This window comes from Ovis canadensis, chromosome 1, assembly GCF_042477335.2.
Source record: "Ovis canadensis isolate MfBH-ARS-UI-01 breed Bighorn chromosome 1, ARS-UI_OviCan_v2, whole genome shotgun sequence".
NCBI lineage: Eukaryota > Metazoa > Chordata > Mammalia > Artiodactyla > Bovidae > Ovis > Ovis canadensis.
The window spans coordinates 100,503,587-100,511,275 of NC_091245.1; the positions used below are offsets into that span (position 1 = coordinate 100,503,587).

A 7,689-nucleotide genomic window follows, 5' to 3' on the forward strand; every position below is an offset into this window, starting at 1 on the left:
GAGGGGACAGGACAAGGCTGACTGCAGGATACTTTTACCTCCTGATATCCCTTCACCTTTTCATCTGGGCCCTACATTGTCTTTACTGGTGACATCTATTATCTCTCTGAAAACCAAGAATTTCATCCCTTGTGAAGAAACTTAGCTTCGCATCAGCCTGGCCCACAAGTGGGACAAACAGATTTGAGGTCAGAGAAGAAAAGGGAACGAATTCAACTCTCCCCCAGGGCTCGAGCCAAAGACCCAAAGGTGAAGAGGGTCAGGCTCTGCAGATTCAGCTGGTCGCAGAGGAAAAGCAGTTGGTCCTCCTGCCATTATCAGGGGAGGCCCGGGAGTCAGGACAGAGTTCACGGAGTAGACTGACACGCTCTTCACCGGCTGAGAACCAAGTGGCCCCTGCTTCACAAGGAAATAGGTTCGGGAAGAGAGCTTGACCTCTCACTACACCTGGATTGCAGGTCTTCCCCCACGATCTGCCGCGCTTGCTTTGACCGGCCTAGGATGAGGCAGAACCTCTGATGGAGGTGTGAGGCAGCCGGTGTTGCGCTTTGTCTTGGGCTGCGTCTCTCTTCTGGGCATTTCGTCGGTGGCAGGGGATGGATCCTTCCCTTCAGCGCGCTCCAATCGCCGACTCTGGACCCCTGCCCCGTCCCCTGATGCTGCAGGGCGCTGTGTGTCTGTGGTCCCTCGGGAGCCCGCTGTGCATCCACCCTGACCTAGAGAGGACCACTGCATCCTCGTCCGGTCCAAGTGGGATGGCAGCACGCCGGACGCGACAGAACGACGACGAACCCCCTCCTCTGGACATGGGAGGTGAAAGCTAGGACCTGCAGGGGAGGAAATCTCATGAAAGACCTGATCTAAAGCTATTTTCAAGTCCGCCTCTTTGGGGGCTCAGACCTCTAGACCTCACTCGGAATCCACGCGGAATCAGTCGGAGCCCCGCGGTCCTTGGGGCCGGTGCGCACCCTGGGTGCGCCTTCCTGGGGTTTGAGCCCCGGAACCTCAGACGGGAAGGAAACGCAGTGACCGCTGCACTAAGAAAAGGAGAAAAGCTACTACTGGAGAAAACTGCACATGCATCCCTAAACTTGAGAAGCTTTATTTCTAAAGGAAACCAGAGACAGACAGACATACAGACAACATTGGATTAAAGTTTTTCAGCGAAAAGGAACTCTGCCTGCTGTAAGGTGAAAACCGCCTTTACCTCTCTGTTAAAATTCACTCTCCATGAAATGTTGAACTGGAAAATTATAAAAGACAAACAGAAGACGTTTCAGGCGTTGTAAAATGTAAAGCAAAGCTGTCCTTCAAGAATAATCTCAAGTTTGATGAGAAAGGAATGAAGACTGTCAGATCTGCGTGGACTGCGCCTGGCTCCTCCACGGCTTTATGCGGGGTCAGGTCGGCAAATGAGTGCAGCAAATGACCTGAGCCTCAGCCTTTGCTGCACTTCCTACTAAACGTGAAAATGTGATGCAAGTCTTGTATTATCTCAGTGGCTCCTGAGGAACCCCTGCCCCCAGCCCCGCTCAGTGCCGGATGGCGCCGTAGAAGAGGTGCTGTGAAAGGGCTGTGAGAGAGCGCACGGGTCAGGCGCATCGGAGCAGAGGGGAGGGCAGGTCAGAGGGGAGGGCAGGTCAGGGGAGAGGGCGTGTCATTCGTTTCACGAATGGACTTTAAAGCATCGAGCTCGCTGCCCGCTGGCGCCATGAAAAGGGACTCTAAAGCGCTCATTCGCAGCCTGGAAGGGCTGCGTCGACCTTGCAGGACGTGGGCCTCCTGGGGATCAGACTCACCTAACTCCCCTGGCTGCTAGGGCTCCTGAAAACTGAGGACTCAGCGGGGGCGACCTCTGCGCTTGGGCGCACAGCTGGCACACAGGGACATCGCTGCTGGAGAGGCGTGGAACCCTAAATCAGCCCCTTTCAGGAACTGCAGATCCTTACTGGATGGATTGCCTGTGTTTCCAGAGTCCTCTTCCTTTGAAATTTGGAGGTCAGGTGTGTTCAAACATACAATTCTTGGATATGTCACTAGACACAAGTGACCATGTGGTTTCCGTAGTGTAGTGGTTATCACGTTCGCCTAACACGCGAAAGGTCCCCGGTTCGAAACCGGGCGGAAACAACTCGACTATTTTGCAAGCTTTTAGATTCATATTTTAAACACAAAATGAAGGCCTGCTGCGTGGAGTGAGGCTTGGAACTTCAGCTTCACCGTCAGTCCTTCCAGTGAATATTCAGGGTTGATTTCCTTTCCTGACTGGTTTCATCTCTCCTTGACCTGCATACAGGTTTTTCAGGAGGCAGGTAAGGTGGTCTCGTATTCCCATCTCTTGAAGACTTTTCCACAATTTGTTGTGATCCCAACAAAGGCTTTAGCGGAGTCAATGAAGCAGAAATAGATGTCTTTCTGGAATTCTCTTGCTTTTTCTATGATTCAATGAATGAAAAATGGAGGAAAAGAATAGAACAAAATTATTCAGAAAAATATATGGAAAAAGTGAAATAGAGACTACTACTAACAGTGGAAGAAACTTCATTGGTAAAAGGAGTTTACAGGGTGATGATGATGAGCCTACTCTTTCATGAATTCTAGGATTCCCAGTCAACCTGCTTTTCTGCAGAGATCCTCTCTGCGGATCAGGTACTATCTGGTCGTACGTCCTTCTGTGTGTGTATGTGTCACAAGACACAGTAGAGTAGGGTAGTAGTGGAGCTTGGGAGAGGTTGCCCAGACTAGAAGCAATCATACATCGTTTACATTCTAAAATAGTGAAACAAGTCCCTGGGTGGGCTCTGACCACCAGCCTTTCGGTTAACAGCCAAGCGCGCTAACTGATTGTGCCACAGAGACCTGAGAAGTTTATTCCTCCCTCGCACCGAAAGCAAGCATACTTAGGGACCTAGGCAGAGCCACCTGTGTTTCGCAGTATGCAGTTTTCGCCTAATAGTGTGTCCGTAGCACGGCGTTTCTCCAGACAGCTGGAGAGATGGAGTCCACTCAGCCTTTTCCTTCCCATCGGGAAGCCGAGATGTTCCTAGGGCAGAAGGTCACCAGAGCGCCCCCGCCGCGCATTGCGCCCAAGAGTCGCCCCGAACTGGAGCCGAGGGGCCCCCGAAGGAAGCTGCTGGCTCTTGGTGTTTGCTATTCCTTCATCCGACCATTTGTGCTTCTGGGCAGAGGTTTAGTGCCTGTGGTCCATGTGGCTGCAGCTGGAAAGAGATCAGTTTGTCGTGATCCACACAGTTAAAGGCTTTACCTGTCTTTGGACTTCGAGAAAAGAAAGGTGTGAGGCCGAGGAAGGACAAGAGCAGGAGAGAACAGAGAATGAGCCAGAAGAGAGAAAAGGACTGGAAGGGAGAGGAGCGGGCTGGTACAGCGGTGGGAGCCATCGCAGCGTTGGGGCATCGCAGCGCCTTACTCAGGAGCCGCGCCCACCCTTTACTGAGGTGTCCAGGAATCCGGTTCACCCCAAATTGCAAAGCTGCTGGCCTGGCATTTGTTCTGGCTTTTTCCTTTGCCTGTTCCATGAGGAAGGGCGAGGTGGGCAGTGTGGGTTTGCAGGTGAATGCAGACCTATGGGCTACCTTAGAGATGACTGGTGGGGCAAGGAAACACACAAATTCACTTTCCTCTTTGCAGGCTGGTCTTCAGGGTCTGGGTGGGAAACTGGAAAATCTGAGTGCCAATATCAATATTTATTTAGAGATAAGGAGATCAATAGCCAAGCAGTCAGTGAAAGTGGTTATGTTGATGGGGGAGTGGGAGTGGGAACCTGACTGGGGCCAGTGGAGTACTCTTTGGGGTATATGTAATTTGGTATCATTCACATGTGTGTATGTGTGTATGTGTGTGTGTGTGTGTATACACACATATATACATAGTAAGGTGCATTGCTTATATTTTAACTTTAAATTTTTACATAGTCATAAATATATAAAATTCTGGGTCTTGAGTCACGTGTAAGATGGTTTTCCACTGTAAAACCTTAATTTTTTTTTTTTATTGGGGGATTTTTGAAGCAAGGAATTGGACTACTGTTCTTTTGATGAACTGATCAGACGAACTAGTAAACTGGCAGATCCCACTAGCCCAGGAGGCTACCACTGCCACTGTAAGGTATCAGTAACTTAAAATCGCACCCAGACTTTATGCAGTGCAGTGCCAAAATGCAAGATCTTACACTCAATGATGACATGCAAGGTGCCATGTGCCCAGGCATGGTCTACAAGTTTTACATGGGCGTACTCACTTTATTCCTTCAACAGGCTTCTATCATATCATCCTCATTTCACATATGAGAAATCTGAGACATGGAAAGTTAAACCACTCGTCTAGTCACTCAGTCAGTGAGTGGGAATCTGAAATCAGCATTTTGAACTGGAAGCCTGCCTGGCTCCACAGGATATAGTGCCCATCAAAGAGGAACACAAATGGTAAAAATGTTTGGCAAGAAATTTAAGACTGTATATTTCTTTGACAAAACACCAAGGAGGAGTCACATAACACAAGTAAAACTGCAGTATCCTCATGACCCACTTGCCTAGCAAACACTTTTCTTATTCCAAGAGCTGCTCCCCTTGAATCCCCAACTTAAACACACCTTCTGCAAGAACTAGATTTTCCCTCCCTTTTATCCTTTCCTCTCACCTTTCTAATACCTCTTCCATAACTCTTCTGTTCTTTCACTACCAGGTCATTAATTTTTTTAATTAAAAATATTAAATATATCTAAAGAAGAAACTAAGCAGTCATCCATAGTCCCACTTCCTGGAAGGAACTACTGTTATCTTCTTTGCATGTTTTCCTTCAAATCTATTTTTAAATTATTCTAAGTTGTAGCAAAAGGTGCATCGGTTCATGCTAAGTCATTTCAGTCCTGTCTGACTCTTTTGGACCCCAATGACTGTAGCCTGCCAGGCTCCTCTGACCATGAGAGGATTCTAGGCAAGAATATGGAGTGGGTGGCCATACTCTCCTCTAGGGAATTTTCCTGAACCAGGGATAGACCCCACATCTCTTGTGTCTCTTGCATTGGCAGGTGGGTTATTTACCATTAGTATCACCTGGGAAGCCCCTAAACTATATAGATTTATTTTTAAAATTTCAGATAATGCACAAAATACAAATATGTAAAATTTTGAAACATCTTAAATTCAAAAGTAACTTCTGTTAATGTAGGTAAATGCTGATGGAGTCATTTAAGTATATCAACAGAGAGAAGAATATATATAAATATGCTTTTATATGATTGAGCTCTTTTGGTTCTATTCCTATTTTAAAGTATTTCAATTTAATCAGTTCAGTTCAGTCGTTCAATCGTATCCGACTCTTTGTGACCCCATGAATCGCAGCACGCCAGGCCTCCCTGTCCATCACCAACTCCCAGAGTTCACACAGATTCATGTCCATCGAGTCTGTGATGCCATCTAGCCATCTCATCCTCTGTCGTCCCTTTCTCCTCCTGCCCCCAATCCCTCCCAGCATCAGAGTCTTTTCCAATGAGTCAACTCTTCTCATGAGGTGGCCAACATATTGGAGTTTCAGCCTCAGCATCAGTCCTTCCGATGAACACCCAGGACTGGTCTCCTTTAGGATAGACTGGTTGAATCTCCTTGCAGTCCAAGGGACTCTCAAGAGTCTCCTCCAACACCACAGTTCAAAAGCATCATTTCTTTGGCACTCAGCAGTCTTGACGGTCCAAGTCTCACATCCATACATGACCACTGGAAAAACCATAGCCTTGACTAGTCGGACCTTTGTTGACAAAGTAATAGCTCTACTTTTCAATATGCTATCTAGGTTGGTCATAACTTTCCTTCCAAGGACTAAGCATCTTTTAATGTCATGGCTGCAGTCACTATCTGCAGGGATTTTGGAACCCCCCAAAAAATAAAGTCTGTCACTGTTTCCACTGTTTCCCCATCTATTTCCCATGAAGTGATGGGACCAGATGTCATGATCTTAGTTTTCTGAATGTTGAATTTTAAGCCAACTTTTTCACCTCCTCTTTCACTTTCATCAAGCGGCTCTTCAGCGCTTCTTCGCTTTCTGCCATAAGGGTGTTGTCATCTGCATAGTTTGGTTAATCTCAGAGTTGATTTCCTTTAGGATTGACTGGTTGGATTTCCTTGCTGTCCCAAGGACTCTCAAGAGTCTTATCCAGCACCCACAAATCGAAACCGTCGATTCTTCTGGCTCTCAGTCACCGTCCGCAGTGATTTCGGAGCACAGGAAAATAAAATCTGCCATGGTTTCCACTTTTTCCCCATCTATTTGCTGTGAAGTGATGGGACCAGATGCCATGATCTTAGTTTTGGGAATGTTGAGCTTTAAGCCAACTTTTTCGCTCTCCTCTTTCCCTTTCATCAAGATGCTCTTTAGTTCCTCTTTGCTTTCTGCCATCGGAGTGGTATCATCTGCATATCTGAGGTTGTTGATGTTTCTCTGGGCAATCTTGACTCCATCTTGGGAGGCATCCAGCCTGGCACTTTGCATGATGTACTCTGCATATAAGTTAAATAAGCAGGGAGACAATATTTTACAGCCTTGACATACTCCTTTCCCAATTTTGAACTTTATTGTACCTAGGTTTAATAAATAAGACCCTGTTATATCTTTTGCGAGGAAAATAACTTGATATGATGAAAGCTTAAAGTAAATGTAAATGAGATAAGAGCACTGGGTAAGCTCTTAAATTATAGTTTAGAGATGTCTGCTTCAAATGATCTTTCCAGTTATTTGGTAAAGTCCTAGAGTTGTGCTGAGATTTAACTGATGGAAGTTAATTAACTAGGTAGTTTCAAAAAAAAATAAGATACTGAGACATCAATTACTGAGTAAACTAAGGTATTTAGGAATACTAATAAAAAATGTTTGAACCAAACATAAGTGAAATTCTCAATCAGTGACATTGAATTCTGAAGAACAGAAGTTCACGGCCAGTCGCGACGCTTAGTGCGTTTTACTAGACATACACACAATACTACATCACAAAGACAACTGGATTTGAAAGGAACCGGTTTCCCCTGGACTGCTAAATGTTCCGTTCTCCCCATTGAACGCTGTTATTTGAAAAAAGGTGCACAGGCTTCAGCCGACCGCCAGACCGGGGCTGGGCAGGACAAAAGAGGCAGACAGCCGCGCGCGCCCAGGAGCGGGAGGCGGACGTCACGCCCCCCCAGAGGGCGCCCTCCGCCGGGTTGGCTGGGCCGGACGGCGTGGGAGGAGGGAGGCGGGGACTAGGGCGGGGCGTGGGCTGGAGGGAAGCGCGGGTTCCCGTGATGTCACGGACGGGGCGTGTCGTATGTAGATATCCGAGCGCAGGGGCTGCTGGTCCGTCATCTGGTGCTTAAACACGACATGGTCTCCCGTGGCGTGGGAGAGAACTGAGGAGTTTTTGCTTGAAAGTGCGTGGATCCGCTGTGTGGAAGGGCCAAGAAGGCTCGGGGATGGGCGGGGGGGGGGGTGGGGGGGGAAGGAAAGTGAGCGTGTGTGTACGGTGTAGGGCATATGAGGTTGCGGTGGGGCGGCAGGCATTAAACTCATACTTACATGGCAGGGGAGATACCATAATCACGAAGGTGGTTTTCCCAGGGCGAGGCTTATCCATTGCACTCCGGATGTGGGAAACTCGACTGCATAACTTGTGGTAGTGGGGGACTGCGTTCGCGCTTTCCCCTG

The 7,689-nt window shown here is 47.7% G+C and overlaps 1 non-coding gene and 1 pseudogene across 1 annotated transcript; both read left to right on the plus strand.

Annotated features, from left to right (window-relative positions):
* The first annotated feature begins 2,057 nt into the window (after window positions 1-2,057).
* Window positions 2,058-2,130, plus strand: TRNAV-AAC (transfer RNA valine (anticodon AAC)). The gene has a single exon. It is a non-coding gene; the product is annotated as a tRNA-Val (tRNA).
* A 5,422-nt stretch (window positions 2,131-7,552) lies between these two features.
* LOC138431037 (U1 spliceosomal RNA) lies at window positions 7,553-7,689 on the plus strand (annotated as a pseudogene).